This window comes from Dermacentor silvarum, chromosome 10 (assembly GCF_013339745.2).
Source record: "Dermacentor silvarum isolate Dsil-2018 chromosome 10, BIME_Dsil_1.4, whole genome shotgun sequence".
In the NCBI taxonomy this organism is placed as follows: Eukaryota; Metazoa; Arthropoda; class Arachnida; order Ixodida; family Ixodidae; genus Dermacentor; species Dermacentor silvarum.
Window position 1 is genome coordinate 87,331,768 of NC_051163.1, and position 19,458 is coordinate 87,351,225.

The 19,458-nt window shown below is 47.6% G+C and overlaps 1 long non-coding RNA gene across 2 annotated transcripts; it reads left to right on the plus strand.

Moving 5' to 3' along the window:
- The first annotated feature begins 1,143 nt into the window (after window positions 1-1,143).
- LOC125940808 (uncharacterized) lies at window positions 1,144-10,088 on the plus strand. Of its 2 annotated transcripts, XR_007464016.1 has the most exons (6): window positions 1,144-1,400; window positions 2,051-2,125; window positions 2,919-2,966; window positions 5,517-5,584; window positions 9,376-9,596; window positions 9,925-10,088. It is a non-coding gene; the product is annotated as an uncharacterized LOC125940808 (long non-coding RNA). The 2 variants fall into 2 exon arrangements; XR_007464015.1 differs by lacking the exon at window positions 9,925-10,088 and having other exon boundaries at window positions 1,159-1,400; window positions 9,376-9,597.
- The last annotated feature ends 9,370 nt before the right edge of the window (window positions 10,089-19,458 follow it).

The following is a 19,458-nucleotide window of genomic DNA, read 5'->3' on the forward strand; positions in this document are numbered from 1 at the left end:
TTGTATGCATGATCACCGTTTCTAAATAGAAACAAGCTGTTAAGGTTTCCTTGTTTCGGCGGTGTCATTTTGCATAATAATATCCATGTGCATATATGTAATTGATCAGCTCCTACGTTAACGATGCGTGTGCTGCATTGCTGCGGCATGAAAAGCATGTTTTTTTTTTTTTTCTGTAAGCCGCATTGGCCGCGCGCTCTTGGCCTTCGTGTGTATATATATATATCCAGGCTAATAGACGCGGTCAGCTGCTTGACAATGCATGACAGAGCGATAAACCTAACGTGCATGCCCGGCAGAGAAGTTACAACGCAACGCTCACATTCCAAACTCTTTTTGATTAACTGCAGGGCCACGATTTGAGTAGCTGATGCCTTCCGTCTCGATCATATGGCCCCTCTTATCATCCACGCGCTCATGGCCGGCTAGGCCGGGTAATTTGGTAGCGATGCCTTTAATGTAATAATGTCTTTACGCGCTTATCGGTGCTTTTTCAGTGGACGGAGCGACGGTCCGCTCGCATTATCAACGGGATCAGCCGGCCGTGAGCGTGTGGATGATAAGAATAGAGTAGAATAAGTCATAATGCCTTGATACAAAATCGCGGCCCTGATCGCTTTGATAACGCGGGGCGGGGCGTCGCTCTGACCCCTGACAAAGCGCGAAAAGTGCAACAAGGAATATCATCGGAGACGGAATCGCTACAAAATCGCGGCCCGCGCGCATGTGCATCTGTGTCTGTGTTGTGCGAGTTTGCGTGCGCTGAAAATTTTTTATTGCGCTCAGAGAAATCTGATCATGCCACTCTACATGACCCGGTGGGCAAAATGAATGAACGCCAACAATCGTGTTCATTGACCACGTATACAAAACACACAAACGATCGATGTCGAATTCATAATTACTCTCATGAGTTGGGATGTCATTTAAGAATGCTTAAGCCTGATGCAGTCTCAACATTTCTTATCTGTACAACTGTACAACTTTGTACCTTTCCACCCATGGAGGAAGGAAACAACTTGAAAAAAAAAAAGTTTTTTTTTATCTTCCTCCATGCTTCCACCCACTACTGTTGTACGGCATTGCTTTAGTAGTATTTTTCTTTTCTGTTTTGGTTTGGTTTGGGTGATGCAGTGGTGGCAGTCGAAGTCGCATGCCAATCCGCATCCATAGAATCCACGGCCATAGCCACAGCTGTCATCTAAGCGAGAACGACTGCGTTGCACTGTGTTAAGCTCGAGATGCTTGTATTCGTTGAATATGAAGTGGACATGACCACTGCGGTTGTCAGGCACACCGCAGTGCAAAACTTTAACCCAGAGAATGTCGTGGATTTCGATCCAATTGTCCTCTACGACGTGTGGTGGAACGGCGATGCGACAGAGTGCTGCACATGGCTGGTAAGTTCTACTCATTCGTTAATAAGCACACCTTAAATGTTTATACGACTAACATTTCGAACGATTTAATCTTCACCGGCATGTGCTTTGTCCCGCTCATTGTGCAGTAAGCAAATGTCCGGCGCAATCTCGTAGCGTGACTTTGGGGTTTAGGCCTGGCTGCTCGAGACGTATCTCTCCTTTGATTAGAGTCTCGGGCAGTCTGCGATATGTCTGGAAGGGTCGGCGTTATGAAATGGGGAGGGGGTGCAGCACGCACTGCCGCGGACGCTCAAGGTAGACACTGCTTCGCAGGAGGGGCCATCGGCGCAAATGTGTGCTTTTGGCAGTTAGCAGCAGAATTTTAGTTTTGGACACATAATTTTGGGCGTAAATGTTAAGCGGCTCCATATTTAGTCTGATGGAAAAACATATGCCACATGAGAACCTGTCTGCTGCATGAACGGGTATCTGTCGTGTAGTGGACGTGGGAGCCACGCTTGCAAATGCTTTGCATTCATGAAAGGATGAAACGAGAGTAATGCCAGGGGGAGACCAGAGGAACTGATATTCTGGCCTGATTTGTTATTATGACACTTGAATGTTTATCACCTAACATTGCTGCCTGTCGGCAGTGTCAGCTTTGTAATGCCTTGTTAAATGCAATGCAGAAACTGAAGAAATGGTGCTGCACACGTCGAAAAGGCTCAGAAATCTGTCCTTAGAAAAGGGCAAGAGCACCAAAGGTATGGCAACTGAAAGTTGACAAGATTTTAGATTTATATGTTGTTACTGATTTGTGTCATGTGGCTGTGCTTTATATAAAAAAAATGGCGCGACATGCTAGTATTTTTTACCCAAGCCCAAACCGCATGCGAGCGATTTTGTGCGCGACGGCGACGAGCGACGGAACAAGCCGTCCGCGCAAACTGATCACTCGTTCTTGTCGCTTGATCGCTTGGTTCTGGTAATCTACAACTCGTCGCCGGAACGACTTTCTATGAGCGACTAGCCAATAGCGCGAAGCCAGAACAGGATGTACATCAGTCAAGTACAACCGATTGTCGCACGGAACAAGCGAATGACTCAATTTTGATACGCACAAAGATAAGAACCTAGTGCAAGACCTTAAGAAATATTTATGGTGCTCTTTACAGTAAAACATATCAAGTTAAACTAATAGAGCATGCGTCACACCAGTTACGGCGCGTATTTGCTGCCCTCATACCAGCAACACCGGGGAAACAGCGCTCAAAGTCATCGCTCGCGTGTGGTACGACTTGTAGGCGACGAGCGAATGCGACAGCCATCTCCGTCACGTCACTTGTCGCTGTTGCGTGCAAGATCGCGTGCATGCGGTTTATACTTAAGGCTTGTTGAAGGCCTTACAAGAGCATTGCATCTTTTTGCAAAGGAAGTGAGCTCTGCAGTGGACACAATGTAGTGCATATTTGTGCATGAAGACATTTGTGTGTGGCTTTCTATGACTTCAAATTGCACTTCCATGTCTGTGTTCATCTTATTGTGTAATTTTTACAGGAATTATAACTGCCATGGCCTCTATGGCACCTTTGTCACAGGAGCATGGTAAGAGTACATTTTTTGTACAGCACTGTTCAGTTTCAAGCACCAATTTTTTCTAGTTGTGCAGTACTTCACACTCACTGATATTCGTCCACGCTCAGCAGTGCTTACTCACCGCCACTACCTTACAAATGGACCTTTTTCCAGTAAGCGACCCCTCTAGCGGCCGTCACTTCAACTAAATTTGACGGGCAACACACACACGCTCCCACCGCTTCTCGCCTCTACGCAAAGCATGGTAGCGTTTGACCAAGCAGTCTCTTGCGACGGCTGTCCCTGCTTTTTTTTTCTTCTGTCGCTTGTGTTGCTGAAGCAGCTTCTCATTGTCCTGCTCTAGCGCGCATGTATTTGCTCACATGTAGCAATAACACATTTTACATTTACTGATGCAATGGCAGCATGCTGATGCGATGTGCAGGCCATTTGTAACCAAGATTTGAGAGATGCGCCGGCTTTTGTTCTTCAGCAGCTTGGTCAGTACTTTAACTCAACTGGCGAAGGCATGTGTGAGCGTGAAACGCGCCGTGGCAGGACTTTCTTCAGGATAAACTCGACCGTCGTTTTGAGTGGCTCGACTTGAAGGAGGCGGTCAACAGACGCATGCACGTGCGTACGAGCTTGCCCTCAAGAGCGGGCATGCAAGCAGCTCACCATGATGAACAAACAACATGCAAAACTTCTGCACACATACTGCGAGTGCACTGCAGGGCAAGTGTTGTTTTATATCGAGATATGTATCGTATATGGCATGGTACTGGGGACTAAGTGAACGCAACACAGTACGGGGGGGTAAGCAGAATGTAAGTGGACGCAACACGTTGTTTTGTCAGGTGCATAAAGCTTCATTTGCCTGCAAAAAGTAAGACTCGCGAGTTTTGCATAATGCGGCACCACGCGTGTGTCGCTTTGGCCTTGAACGATGCATTCTGATCGGCTGTGTGGCGAGATTCTTCTTTTCGTTTGGCCCCATGTAACCGTACAGCTATTTCCGCTTGCATGCGGTAGCACATTCTTAAGCCAATGGTAAAATCCGTGCGGTATACATACCCGTAGATTAAAACATCGCCGTGACTTCCGAGTCGGTCGTAAGGCGAGAAGTCCAATAATCACAGCGCCAGCATCATGCTGTTACCAGAACGCAGGCTTACCTCACTCAGCAAGAATTGCGTGATAACTCACTGATAACATGGGGTACTTTTTTTTTTTAATTTGACCGTGCGCTCCACTTCAGTACAATGTTCACCATTCCACGCCGGTTTGTGCAATCGACGGTACAGAAAGTGCCTGCAGGAGTTTTGTCGCAAACGCTGCGCCTATCGCTCGAGCGTTAGTTCACAGAGTCTTTTCATCGACAAAAGTGCTTGCAGTCTTTCCCACAAACAGCTAAGTGTTTCCTTTAACCAATATTCTTGCCCAGAACACAAGAAAAATTATTGATCAGCAACTCAAGCTCAGGAAATTGCCGCGGATCATGCAAGGGTTCACGCACTCACTTCGCACACCTGCCCTGTGATAATGGCGGCGCGGCATGTAATGCAGCTGGGGCATGCCCATGTGCATAGCTGAATTGGAAAAAGGTCCATTCATTTGAGCCTATAGGCACTCATCATCATAGATTTGCAACCGTTTGCACTTTTTCACATTTGCTCTTATGATGTCACTGACGCCTACTCATGCTAACATTGATTCATGCCCGGTCATGTCAGAAATTTCACGAGATCGAAGCCGGTTGTATATTTCACTTTTTTTTCTTGACCAAATAGATATGGTGGGCACGCCATTCAAAAGCATGCAACTGAATTTTGTTTTTAACAGAACCTAACAGTTTACCAGAAAAAGCTACCAAAGACCAACTGGTGAAGGCTACATTTTCATGCGGAGTGCTTTTTCTCAAATTTGAAAGTATCTGTGAAGCAACATAAACGAAACATGGACACGTAACTATTATTACATAGTATATACAAACATAAAGGATATAAGTCGTATGGTTTCCCTTTTTAAGAGAAAAAATGCCTTCTAAAAATTTGAGAAATGCTACATTACAATATTGTACAACCGATTTCACCTTTCATTTTTCAGTGCATGAAATTTTGCCGAATTTGTGCCTGTGCGTGTAGAACTAGAAGGAAAATAGTATGCAATAACCATTTGATGGCAAATGAGTGACTACGGCTTAAGCGGTCAGGCATGGGGTTCAATGGGGGCTGGGTGGGGGAATCTTCGCGACTACATTTAAACTGCAATTACACATTAAGCGGGTACGTATTAATGAGGTTTGACTGTACCCGAGTTCCTTGAGTGTAGGCAGAAATAATTACCTATGTATTATTGCAGCGTCATTGTACAGGTCATGTTTGCAAGGTACCAGTGTGTGGTATGTCCCACACAATGTTCCTGACAGACATTTTTGGTTTATATACCCCGGCAATGTGTAATGGTTACATTATGCTCTTTCGATAGCATGGGACTCCTATATTGCTTTTGAAGTCTTAAATCCTTACCTTTTATGAGACCTGGCAATTCAAGGGAAAAGTTGTACATTTTCTTTTGTAGCTGACATGGACATATTCACTGGAGAGGCCATCGATGTTGTCATCGGATCCTCAAGAGATGACGGAAAGGTAACTTTAAAAGTCATAGAACTGTTTTTTAAGGATCGATGTTACATTTACGTTCTGAAAGGGCTCGTACATTTCAGAGTGGGGAAAGAAACTGAACTATGTCCCTTTTGTTTTTCCGTTATGGATGTAAGTAGCTGTGTATGATCCACGAACTAGATTTATGGCCGAGTACCATATTTATTCAAATCTAGGCCGGTCTCACTCCTAAGCCAGCACCTGAAGGTCTGAAGCCGGTGAAAAAAGTGTTTTTCTTGAATGTAAGCCGGACAAGTTAGGGCAACAGACATAAAACGCGAACAGCATTTATTAGTCACGACCCGTCCCAGCCCATGCAGTGTTGTTGTTGCTGCTAGCCTTGTTGCTTACCTTCTTATCGTTGTCAGCATAAAAGAGCAGACAATTTTTGGTGCCATTTAGTGCACTTTAGATGCTGCACTCCTTGAAAGCATGCAATCAAGCTTCATGGTGTGTCCCATGCTGCAGTGACCCAGCTCGCCACTTGTGTTATGTGCATTTAGTACAACCTGTTGCTGTTAGCTTATACGCTTTATCACTCGGCCAGATCGCGAAGTATTTCCGCAGGCAATCCATCCTCAAAATGCTTGTTGATACAGACGTCAAGTGGCTGAGGCTGGTCCATCATGCCACCTGGTATAATAGCGATGTCCATTCAAGCTTGGGAGAGCACAGCCTTCATGCTGTCAGTAAGGTGCCCACAGTACATATCAAGGACAAGGAGACAGTTCTTGGGTGACGTTGCCATGTGATCCTAATCCACTAGTCAAACGTGGCACTCGTCATTCGCCTGTTCGCATTTGCCTGTGTGGCAGCATTTCTGGGAAAGGCTTCTTAAGCCGGCAGTGGCTTCTTCTTATAAATTATGTATGCAGGCAGCTTATGTCTATCAGCTGTGCCATGCAGCATCATGATCGCATGTTGCTTTCCGCAAGTGGCCGAGTACATGACGCCCCTTTGGTGCTGTTGTCATTGGCTTGCTACACCACAGACATACCAAAATAAATGAAAAGGGGTCAGTTTACAGCACTCTACTGCAGCCACTTTTGATTGGCTGGAGTGGCCAAGTAGAAAATCTGACCCTGGTAATATGCTTGCTCTGGTATTTTTGTCTCACATAAATGTTTTAGTTGTGTTTATTGTTGCTTAACACTATTGCCACAATTTCCTGTGTAGAACAGTGTCCCATGAAAGCACAACTATGCTTGCTCTCAATGCATACAAATGTACGAGAAGTGTTTGCAGATCATCTGCATTTGCTGGTGGTAGTAAAATTAAGAGTGTGCAGAAATGACAGCAGTGGGATAGTGGGCATGAAGAAACAGTTCTGTGCGAGACTAGCTTGATGGCTCCTCTAACTAAGCCGCCATAAAGCGATCTCGGTGCTTGTGGAGATGGCCATTTTCGCTGCGTCTTCCAAGCCCATAAAAAAATTGCTGCCACACAGAAGAAATAACTATATAAAATGAAATTGTACTTCTACTATAAGTTAGATGGTGCACTGCGCTCGTAGTGACGCAGGTCTCCAAAACAGCGCGAGAAAACATAATTGGTGGACTAATCCTTTATTATGGTAATGTCACTTGTGTGATGAAATCTAGGGTTTGACGAAAACTTGTCTGGCGAGGAAAGAAGATGGCTGAATAAACGTACACTCGCCAACTGAAGAACACAAAAACAACAGATTGACGTTTTGGCACCCACTACGGGTGCCTTGTTCACAATGAACGAATGCATGGTGATCTTTATTATATATGCGTTGGAAGACGTAAGGCCCTTGCGTACAACTCAGGGAGGGGGCCCCGTGTCCGGTTTATTGTGTTAGTCGTAGATTGTAGTATGCAAAATGATTCAAGAAGCTATCGGGATAATTTCTTCTCTCTTTTGATGATGAAAGCCGAATGCCAGTTAATACTGTGACCAGTCTTCTCATGATGCTCTGCTAGGGTGCTGGAAACCGTGTGTCCTTTGGCTACATCATTGCGGTGCTGCTGTAGCCTTCTTTTAAAGTTTCCCGTCTCGCCTACGTAGCACGCCTGGTAGTCCTGGCATGGAATTTTGTAGATGATGCCGGGATATTTTTCTTTTTCGAGGCAGTCTTTGACTCGGACGAGTTGTTGTTTTAGCTTGCTTGAAGGGACATGGCAGATTTGTACATCATAATCTTTGAAAATTCTTGACATTGACTCGTTCACGCTTCGTGCATAGGGGAGAGCCGCCCGTTTCCTTGTTCTCATCGGCCTGATGGGGGTTCAGCGGCACGCTTTTCTTCAGTCTTTATAAACTGGCTAGGGTAGCCATTGCTGACCAAATCCTGCGTTACTCTCTTCAACTCAGCTCTGCGTGCGTCAGTAGTCGAGCACGATCGGAATGCACGGGTGAACAGTGTAGAGGCAACAGATCGTTTGTGTCCAACGGGATGGGCCGAATAAAAGTGCAGATACTTTCCCTGTGTGCGTAGGCTTCTGATAAATGCTTGTTGAAAGGCCGGATGCAGTACGCATGACTTCAACGTCAAGTAAAGCCAGGTGACCATTAACTTCTTTTTCAACGGTGAATTCTATTGTGCTTTGGAAAGCCCTCGAAGGTAAAGCCCTCACGACATTCCAGCCCGCTCCAAAATTGTTCCTGCGGTATGTCGACGATTGTTTTTCCATTATCTGCCGCAAAGACGTCGTACCTTTTCTGCAGCACTTGAACTCTTTCCAAAGCACAATAGAATTCACCGTTGAAGAAGAAGTTAATGGTCGCCTGGTTTTCCTTGACGTTGAAGTCATGCGTACTGCATCCGGCCTTTCAACAAGCGTTTATCGGAAGCCTACGCACACAGGGAAATATCTGCACTTTGATTCGGCCCATCGCGTTAGACACAAACGATCTGTTGCCTCTACACTGTTCACCCGTGCATTCCGATTGTGCTCGACTACTGATGCACGCAGAGCTGAGTTGAAGAGAGTGGCGCAGGATTTGGTCAGTAATGGCTACCATGGCCAGTTTATAAAGACTGAAGAAAAGCGTGTCATCAGGTCGATGAGAACAAGGAAACGGGCGGCTCTCCCCTATGCATGAGGCATGAGCGAGTCAATGTCAAGAATTTTCAAAGATTATGATGGACAAATCTGCCACATCCCTTCAAGCAAGCTAAAACAACTCGTCCTAGTCAAAGACTGCCTCGAAAAAGAAAAATATCCCGGCATCGTCTATAAAATTCCTTGCAAGGACTGCCAGGCAGGCGTGCTACGTGTGTTTTTCAGTTGGCGAGTGTACGTTTATGCAGCCATGTCACGTGTGTGAAGGTTTTTTTTTTCTGTATGTGTACATTAATGTTGATGGCATAATTATGTAATCATGCAGTCCTTGGAACGCAATGCTTGTGCACATTTCTATATTGCATCTAGTGACCGCACAGATCAACCTGAAAATAAAGAGTGGTCCTACAGACAACACATGTATTTGAAATTCGGCTACCCAATGTCAAGGTAGATGTTAGCGAGTTCATCGAGCTATAGATAGCAGTGAATATTCTTGCAGATCATTGTCAATTTAACAAATTCAGCGATTGCTATTTATGCTTGGGAGATTTTTATGTGGGATTGTCTAAAAGATTTTTTAAAATTTTACTGTATAATTTTGTTCTGCTCATGCAGGTGAGCCCACTACAACTAATAAATGGCCAGAATGCCAGAAAACAGTAGAGTTGAGAAAATGCATAGTGTATATCGTCCAGTATAAAACCTGTTAGCTACAAGCTATGTATGTGTTATTATATATTGCAGGTGTATGCTGGATCCGGGCAATGAATAGAAAAGGCTGCTTGGGGGACATTGTTGCGGTCTACGTCTGACTATGTTCTGCCGTATGGCGTCCACAATGTATTGGATGCCAGATGAGCTTAAGAACAGAAGCGTGACCGGGACTTTGTCCAACAAGTCGCGATCCAAGGGAAGGACTGAGGCCAGACCAGCCGTGACACCACAAAAGTTGTCATCCTTGAAAAGTATATGAACATACTGTTCTAATGAACTGATCTACTCATGTATAGATGGCACATGCAAATAGCCACAGTAAAAGCGAAGCTAGTGCTAAAGCACTGTGTTGCGATCATCTGCTACTGAAATATTTCATGTTAAAACTCTAGAAAGAATTTGAGGCATGTGAGTTAACATGAAAAAAGTAATCTGCAGTTTGGTTATTGAAAATGCAGCTTTGCAAAAATATTTCATTGAACCGTGGGCATATTGTTGGGAACTTGCACTGTGCATGCTGGAAATTATTGTTTAGATGCTTTCATTAATTTTGTACTCGTGATTGCTTTTCTTGCGCAGGCCTCCTCCGGATCTTCATGGGCAACCGTGTCATGCCGGAAGACGAGAAAAAAAAAGATTGAAAGAAGTGCGCAGGCAATTGGTGCAGAAACTCGCTGACGCACAAAGAAGGTAGTGCTACTGGTACTGATTGCTACGGGGCTTGTCCCAAAAGTTTGTGCACTGAGCCAGCAAAAACGCGGCAGAGAATGTAGTGACATGAACTGCTCAAACTTCTGGGACAGACTTTGTATATTTACCTTACCAGCTTAGCACTTCTACCTTTCTTTGTGGAGTTAGTGCTTACCGTATTTACTAAAAATAGGTCCAACATGAGTATAGGTCGACCACTATATATTGAATTAGTTGAGAAATTTAGAAAATTTTAGTTTGAATTAAGTCAGCCAATATCTTTCTTCAGCAGTAGTAGTGTAAACTTAAATTATTTCTCTTAAGGGTCTTGGGTGGTGGGTGGGTGCCTCAGTTTAGAGCTCCATTGGTCTCTGCAGCTTGCTGGGCTTGATCGAGAAGAGCTCTCTGGCTCTCTAGATTTTCGCTAGCAAGCCAAACGTCCCGCTGCCTGTTGCTTGGAATTAGCGCCGTTAGGGGGTGAATTTAGAATTTGGAAGTCGTTGCTTACATATCCACATTACAGGACGAGACTTGGCCCACCAAGGGAAGTGGCAGGGTGTATGCATCTTGTGAAGTATTTGGATGTATGGATATGCGTGGAGGACCACACAAATAGCGAAGGAACGAAAAAGATTAGGTCTATCTTAAAGAGACGGGAAGAGTGTGGATCAGAGAGCAAATGGCGATAGCCGATATTCTTGTTAACATTAAGAGGGGAAATGGAACTGGGCAGGCCATGTAATGCGTAGGATGGATAACCGGTGTATCATTGGTTACGAAATGGATACCAAGAAAGGGAAGCGCAGTCGAGGATGGCAGAAAACTAGGTGGGGGGATGAAGTTAGGAAATTTGCAGGCGCAAGTTGGAATCTGCTAGCGCAGGACAGGGGTAATGGAGATCGCAGGGAGAGGCCTTCGTCCTGTAGTGGACATAAGTATAGGTTGATGATGATGTGTGTTTGTAAGAAGAGCCAGTACCTGGCCTGTTTCCCTGTACGGTCTGGGTGTAGGTGGCTGTATTTTTGTCTCTTTGGTCTCCGAGGATGTCGTGCTGGTGGATCAGGGGTATTCCAGTAAAACACGTTGCGGGGCTAGTTGGTGCATAGCTTTCAAAAGATGAAGCGCCAACAGGGGCAGCACATTAGGAAGGAACAAAGACAGGACAGGCGCTACTTGCAACTGTTTATTGTGGTCAAAGGTGGTTGAATATATAGCCATGGGTAGACGGGGGGACGAAAAAGGCGGAACACTGATTGTATGAATGCGCACGCGTGAGAACACTGAAGATGTGCATGAAGGAAATGGCGAATCTAAAACTTATCTAAAAACACACTTTCATTTGTGTATATATTCAGAGACGGGGAGCTGACACATGTTTCCCCTCTCTTCCTAATCTGGTTGGCCTCCAACAATTCACGTGCCACAGAGTCTTTACTTTTAAACAAGATTGTAGTATCTTGAAGCCTTGCTTCACATGCTTGTTTATTTTCATTGCCGCAGGCCTTGCAATGAAGAGGCAAGTTTGAGCCATAACCATATTTCAATGAAAGCTTATGCTCCCGCAGGCGATCATTAATACATCGGCCAGTTTGGCCGACGTACTCTTTCCCACACTTCAGCGGTATACGGTATACAACTCCTTCCTCACACTTCACAAAAGGATTCGTATGTTTAATGGAACACCCTGCTTTCTTAGAGTTATCAGAACCAATCAGGCGGCACAAAGTAGCAAGTTTTCGGGGTGCGGAAAAAACTACAGGAATTTTGTATTTGACAGCGACGTGTTTAAGATTGTGCGCCACTTTGTGAGAATACGGAATCACCATTGGTTTGGCTTTCTTTTCGAATGTTTGACCTTCTTCAGTGCTTCTTTTTCTTTCTTTTTTCACCTTTTTCAATAACGCCTCCGAAACTGCGCTTACAATCGAACAAGGGAAGCCAGCCTTCCTCAATTTCAAAATCTGTTCGTCAAAGCTTCCTTGTGCCTTATGACAGCACGAATTTTTAAGGGCGGATTCGAGGCACATAGTGGCAATCGCACGTTTAACAGTCTTGGAGTGTGTAGACTCATACGGCAACAATTCCTTGTGGGCACGGGGTCGATACATCCAGCAGGAACCTTCGTCAGTAAGGGTTATGTCAAGATATAAAAACTGCAAGCTGTTATCCTTGGCTAGTTCAAAAGTAAAATCTAAGCCTTTGCCGTGCTGTTTAAGCCTTTGCCGTGCTGTTTAGATTTTACTTTTGAACTAGCCAAGGATAACAGCTTGCAGTTTTTAGATCTTGACATAACCCTTACTGACGAAGGTTCCTGCTGGATGTATCGACCCCGTGCCCACAAGGAATTGGTGCCGTATGAGTCTACACACTCCAAGACTGTTAAACGTGCGATTGCCACTATGTGCCTCGAATCCGCCCTTAAAAAATCGTGCTGTCATAAGGCACAAGGAAGCTTTGACGAACAGATTTTGAAATTGAGGAAGGCTGGTTTCCCTTGTTCGGTTTTAAGCGCAGTTTCGGAGGCGTTATTGAAAAAGGTGAAAAAAGAAAGAAAAATAAGCACTGAAGAAGGTCAAACATTCGAAAAGAAAGCCAAACCAGTGGTGATTCCGTATTCTCACAAAGTGGCGCACAATCTTAAACACGTCGCCGTGAAATACAAAATTCCTGTGGTTTTTTCCGCACCCCGAAAACTTGCTACTTTGTGCCGCCTGATTGGTTTTGATAACTCTAAGAAAGCAGGGTGTTCCATTAAACATACGAATCCTTTTGTGAAGTGTGAGGAAGGAGTTGTATACTGTATACCACTGAAGTGTGGGAAAGAGTACGTCGGCCAAACTGGCCGATGTATTAATGATCGCCTGCGGGAGCATAAGCTTTCATTGAAATATGGTTATGGCTCAAACCTGCGTCTTCATTGCAAGGCCTGCGGCAATGAAAATAAGCATGTGAAGCAAGGCTTCAAGATACTACAATCTTGTTTAAAAGTAAAGACTCTGTGGCATGTGAATTGTTGGAGGCCAACCAGATTAGGAAGAGAGGGGAAACGTGTCAGCTCCCCGTCTCTGAATATATACACAAATGAAAGTGTGTTTTTAGATAAGTTTTAGATTCGCCATTTCCTTCATGCATATCTTCAGTGTTCTCACGCGTGCGCATTCATACAATCAGTGTTCCGCCTTTTTCGTCCCCCCTCTCCCCATGGCTATATATTCAACCACCTGTAAAGAGGTTTATTGGGCGAATCCAACAAACAGGCGGCAGCTCAGAACAGTAGGCAGGGAGAACAAGATGGTGGTGTCCGAACGCCAATCTCGTGCCTTCTCCTCGTGATGATGATAGCCGGGATGTCCTTCTCTTCATTTCTCCATTATAATTGCCCCCGTCGAGAAAGGAGGAGCCATCCTGGCGATCTAACAGGTGGGGACAAGAGGGTCGAAGTACGGCTTGAGGCGGTCTACGTGAACATCACGTCCACGTCGACGACGGTCGCCGGGCGGCGTAAGAGGTTCAATGACGTAGTTTACGGGAGAGGTACGCTCGACGACGCGGTAGGGACCATGATAATTGGAAAGCAGTTTGGGTGACAAGCCAGGAGCGCAGGGCGGTACATGAAGCCAGACAAGTGCACCAGGAGCGAATGGTGCGACAGGAGGGCGGTCGTCATCGCGGGCGTTTTTCTGGCGTTGTTGGTCGGCCGTAGTAAAGCGCTTGGCTAGTTGTCGGCAATCTTCAGCGTAACGGGCGGCTTCCGACACGGGCGTGTACTCTGAGGCATCTGGTGCGTATGGCAGCAACGTGTCGATTGTGTGCGACGGCTGGCGACCGTACAGAAGGAAGAAAGGGGAAAAACCGGTTGTGACTTGCGTAGCGGTGTTATACGCGTATGTCGCAAATGGAAGAACCAGGTCCCAGTTCGTTTGATCAGATGCGACATGTGTCGCAAGCATGTCGCCCAGTGTCCGATTAAACCGCTCAGTCAGACCGTTCGTTTGAGGGTGGTAGGCAGTACACGTCCGATGTACAATATTGCACTGGTGGAGAAGTGCTTGAATTACATCGGAGAGAAATACGCGGCCACGGTCACTGAGGATTTCACGAGGAGGACCGTGTCGCAGCACAAAGCGATTGAGGATGAAGGAGGCGACGTCCTGTGCTGTCGCCGTAGGAAGAGCAGCGGTTTCGGCGTATCGCGTAAGGTGGTCGACAGCAACGATAGCCCATCGGTTTCCCGCTGTGGTCAAAGGTAAAGGTCCATATAGGTCAATTCCAACGCGGTCGAATGGGCCGTCTGGGCACGGAAGGGGCTGTAATGAACCTGTGGCAGGATGCGGTGGTTTTTTGCGTCGCTGACACTCGTGGCAGCCGCGAATGAACTTGCGGACAAAGCGAAACATTCCGCGCCAGTAGTATCTTTTGCGTAAACGTTCATATGTCTTGAAGACACCGCCGTGAGCACACTGCGGGTCAGAGTGAAAGGACGCGCAGATTGTAGAGCGCAGCGTTCGGGGGATCACTAGGAGCCACTTCCTACCATCTGGCGAGTAGTTCCGCCGGTACAAGAGGCCATCACGAATGCTGAAATGCGAAGCTTGGCGTCGCAGTGGTCGAGTGGGCGAAAGGGTGGGTGCCTCGGATAAAACGTCAAGAAGCGAAGCGATCCATGGATCGTGGCGCTGTGCAGAGGACACGGCGGTGACGTCAAGAGCTGGCAGTGGTTGGTCTATAGTGGATATGGACGCAGTTTCGGTGGATAGCGGTGACCGCGACAGTGCATCAGCATCGGCATGCTTGCGTCCGGAACGATATATAACACGGATATCAAACTCTTGAAGTCGAAGAGCCCAGCGGGCAAGGCGACCTGACGGATCCTTCAGCGAAGACAACCAACATAATGCATGATGGTCCGTAACTACATCAAACGTGCGGCCATATAAGTATGGGCGGAACTTGACAAGCGCCCAGACTATTGCCAAGCATTCTTTCTCGGTGACGCTATAGTTTGACTCAGCCTTGGTGAGCGTTCTGCTGGCGTATGCGACGACATACTCTGTGAACCCAGGCTTTCGTTGTGCGAGAACAGCACCCAGGCCGACACCGCTGGCGTCTGTGTGAACCTCAGTTGCGGCCTTAGGATCGTAGTGGCGCAGTATAGGTGGTGACGTGAGGAGACGACGGAGGGTGGAGAAGGCGTGGTCACACTCAGAAGACCACGACGAGAGACTGGTGGCGCCACTTAAAAGTTGGGTCAAAGGCGCAATTATAGAGGCAAAGTGGCGCACAAACCGGCGAAAGTAGGAGCATAACCCTACGAAGCTTCTTAACTGCTTTATAGTCGTCGGTTTGGGAAAGTCGGTGACGGCACGTAGTTTAGCCGGGTCCGGAAGTACACCGTCCTTTGAGACGACGTGACCGAGAATTGTAAGTTTTCGCGCAGCAAAATGGCACTTCTTCAGATTGAGTTGGAGCTGAGCGTTCTTCAGACAAGTCAGGACATGGTTGAGGCGTTCGAGATGGGTTGCGAAATCTGGCGCAAAGACAACAATGTCGTCGAGGTAGCAGAGACATATTTGCCACTTCAAACCCCGCAGAACCGAGTCCATCATGCGCTCGAAGGTGGCAGGCGCATTGCAGAGGCCGAAGGGCATGACATTAAATTCATATAGACCGTCAGGCGTGACGAAGGCTGTCTTTGAACGGTCGGCCTCTGCTAAAGGCACCTGCCAATACCCGGAACGCAAATCTAACGATGAAAAAAACTCGGCACCTTGTAAGCAATCAAGGGCATCGTCAATTCTGGGCAAAGGGTACACGTCTTTCCGAGTGACCTTGTTTAGGCGCCGGTAATCCACGCAGAAGCGAATCGAGCCATCTTTTTTTTTAACGAGAACCACAGGGGATGCCCACGGACTTTGTGAAGGGCGAATAACGTCGCGTTTAAGCATATCGTCAACCTGGTCGGTAATAACTTGACGTTCCGCGGTGGAGACACGGTACGGACGTTGTCGCACTGGTGAGTTGGAGCCGGTGTCGATGTAGTGAACAATGGTAGAAGTTCGGCCAAGGGCACGTTGGGCAACATCGAAAGACTCGCGGAACTGGTAGAGCAGCTGGAGAAGAGCAGAGCGTTCAGATGGCAACAGTCCGTCTGCGATCGACGAATTGAATAGGTCGGCAGCTGGTATATCAGAAGGGTTAAGAGCACTGACGGCGTCGAGGTCGCGTCGAGCGGAATCTTGCTGCACGGAAAAAATCTGTCCGATATCAATGGGTTGCACGCATCCAAGGGATTCACCTTTAAGCAGTTGGATGGGATACGGAAGAGGATTTGTGAGGCAGAGTGCGCTTGTTCCATTCGAAATAGACAGGGTCGAATAAGGCACAAGAAGTGGCTTCCGACTTAGAAGGAGGCGTGATGGTTCAAAGAATGCAGCTTCGTCACATATGCTGTTGCAGAACACTGGGAGCAAAACAGCTGATGTCGGCGGAATTTCTGTGTCCTCTGTTACGACTAGTTTGTGGGCGGCTTGATGAATGTGGTTGTAGGGCGGGTCACACAAGGGGAAGAGCTCAAGTTCAGATCTGGCACAATCAATAACGGCGTGATTGCACGATAGAAAGTCCCAGCCAAGTATGATGTCATGCGAGCAGGATGAAAGGACGATAAACTCAACAATATAGTGTTCTTTAGCAATGATAAGTCGAGCAGTGCAGGCGGCTATAGGCCGAACAGGGTCTCCATTCGCTGTACGTAAGGGCATCATCTCAAGAGGCGTAGTCACTTTTCGCAGCTTGCGGCAAAGTTTGGCATCTATAACAGAAACGGCAGCACCGGTATCGACAAGAGCATACGCATGGGTGCCTTCAACAAAAACTTCGACAATATTCGACGGCAAATTTCGAGGACTTGAGCATTTCGACAGCGCAGTTCTTGCCTCTTGAACTGCGGGGGCTAGTTTCCCTCATTTTCAGGGGCTGGTCGACGACGCATGGGCGACAAGGAGCGGCGACGGGGTGAAGGTGAGCGACGAGACGTGGGTTGCGGATAGTCACGTGAAGACGTGCTTGTTTGGGGATCCGGACTTTCATAACGAGAGCGGGGACGATCCATGTAGTTCGGTGAACGGGCGTCTGAGTATCCTGGGGCACGACGATGGCAGTGTCGGGCGATATGACCAGGGCCGCCGCATGCAAAACAGATCGGCCGGTTGTCGCGCGTTCGCCAGGGATTTGCATTGATGGGAGCAGCCCATGTCACGGACGGCTGAGTCGGGGCTGCAGCATACGACACACCATGGAACGGTGAGCGCTGTTGTAGCTGCTGCCGCTTTACTACCTCAGCGTAACTAAGAGGCGCGGCGACAGGATGCTGCTGAATGGGCACCGGCGTGGCCTCGGAAATCTGTTCTTGAATGACATGTCGAAGCACGGGAGCCAACGGGATTGGTTGCTGCAGTTGCTGCTGCTGTGGGAGCTCCTGACGTTGAGCAAACGGCAGGAGAGACAACTGACGGGCCACCTCCTCACGCACAAAGTCTTTCATTTGTGCGAGAAGGTATGACTGGTCAGGCACGACGTCCAGGGCAGCGAGTGGTTGGTTGTACGTCTGAGGTGAACGTCGGGTGAGAGCTCGCTGCCTTCTCAATTCGTCATAGCTCTGGCACAGGGTTACCACCTCAGACACAGTGCCAGGAGACTTCGCAAGAAGCATTTGAAAAACATCGTCGTCGACACCCTTCATAATATGCTGTATTTTGGTACTTTCGCTCATTGAGGCATCGACGCGCCTGCAGAGATCGATTATGTCCTCAATATAGGCGGTAAAAGTTTCATTGGGTTCCTGTGCCCGTGTGCGCAGCCGTTGTTCGGCGCGTAACTTCCGCACGGCAGGGCGACCGAAAACGGCAGATATTGCCTCCCTGAAAGCGGACCAGTTCTCAAATTCTGATTCGTGGTTCGTATACCACAGCTTCGCCACGCCAGCCAGGTAAAAGTTCGCGGTACTCAACTTAGCAGCGTCATCCCACTTGTTGGGTCCACTAACTTTTTCGTAGGACGACAGCCAGTCCTCGACGTCCTGGTCTTCCGTACCCGAAAAGACCGGGGGGTCTCGCTGGCGAACCGGGCCGGGGCAAACAGTGGCCGGGAGAGGTGGCGGCGGTTGGGTAGCGTCAGCTGGCATGGTCGAGTGCAACGTGCGGGATCGGAGTTCCAGGGTGCCGGCGATGTGCGTACCCCGCACCTCCACCAAATGTAAAGAGGTTTATTGGGCGAATCCAACAAACAGGCGGCAGCTCAGAACAGTAGGCAGGGAGAACAAGATGGTGGTGTCCGAACGCCAATCTCGTGCCTTCTCCTCGTGATGATGATAGCCGGGATGTCCTTCTCTTCATTTCTCCATTATACACCTTTGACCACAATAAACAGTTGCAAGTAGCGCCTGTCCTGTCTTTGTTCCTTCCTAATGTGCTGTCACTGTTGGCGCTTCATCTTTTGAAAGTGGATCAGGGGTTCCTCGTAGGGATCCTCGAGCAGTTTGGTCGGCCTTCTCATTTCCCTTGTGCCCAGAGTGTGCCGGGCACTACATTATTGCGTGGTGCCATTCTAGGGTGGTGCCTAGCATGCTGTGGATTTTGTGTGGAATGGTGCCCGTTATATATGAATGGACCACTGCCTGGGAGTACGTCGGGACCAATGGAGATTGTTCTTCTGCCTCTGCATCTTGAAAGGCCAGTGCTATGGCTGCTGCCTCCTCCGTGCAAGCCAAAGGGGTCCGAATGGAGCCAGTTATCACTGTGGACTATTGTGAATTTGTTGCCACTCTATGCACGTCCGTGTAGTATACGTCTGGATTTCTTCCATGTTTGTTTTGTAAGGTCTTTGATCGTGCTTTTCTTCTGCGTTGGTTGTGTTCCGTGCTCATGTTCTTTGGGATTGCTGAAACAAATTTTCCCTCTTCGGTATGTTAAGCAGCAAAACTGTTTCTTCCCTGCTGTATTGCCCACTCAGGGGCATCCCACCTTTTACAGCAGGACCCTTCCTAGTTCTGTTGAATTCATATGCTGTCGGTGTGCCACGACCACCACCGTGGTATATTCTTCATATTTGACGTAAATACCAAGAGCGTCCACTTCTTGATGCTCGTGTGTTTTGGTAGCTCCGGAGAAGCCTCGCATGCTGCCCTGATGATGGCGCTCACTTTGGTCATCTTGGCCTTTTTAGCCTTTGAAAAGGGAGGCGAGTCAATGCTGCAAGCTGGATCCTCTTCGTACTTGCCAGAGAAGTCATCCTTGATGGATGCTGCACAGGCGTCCTCGGCACCCCAAATGACGATGTCTTTAACGCTGTCGAGTGTGCTGTATGTGCAGCATCATTTAAAACCAGTCTGAATCTCAGCTGGCAGGCCCCCTCGCACATTCTTAA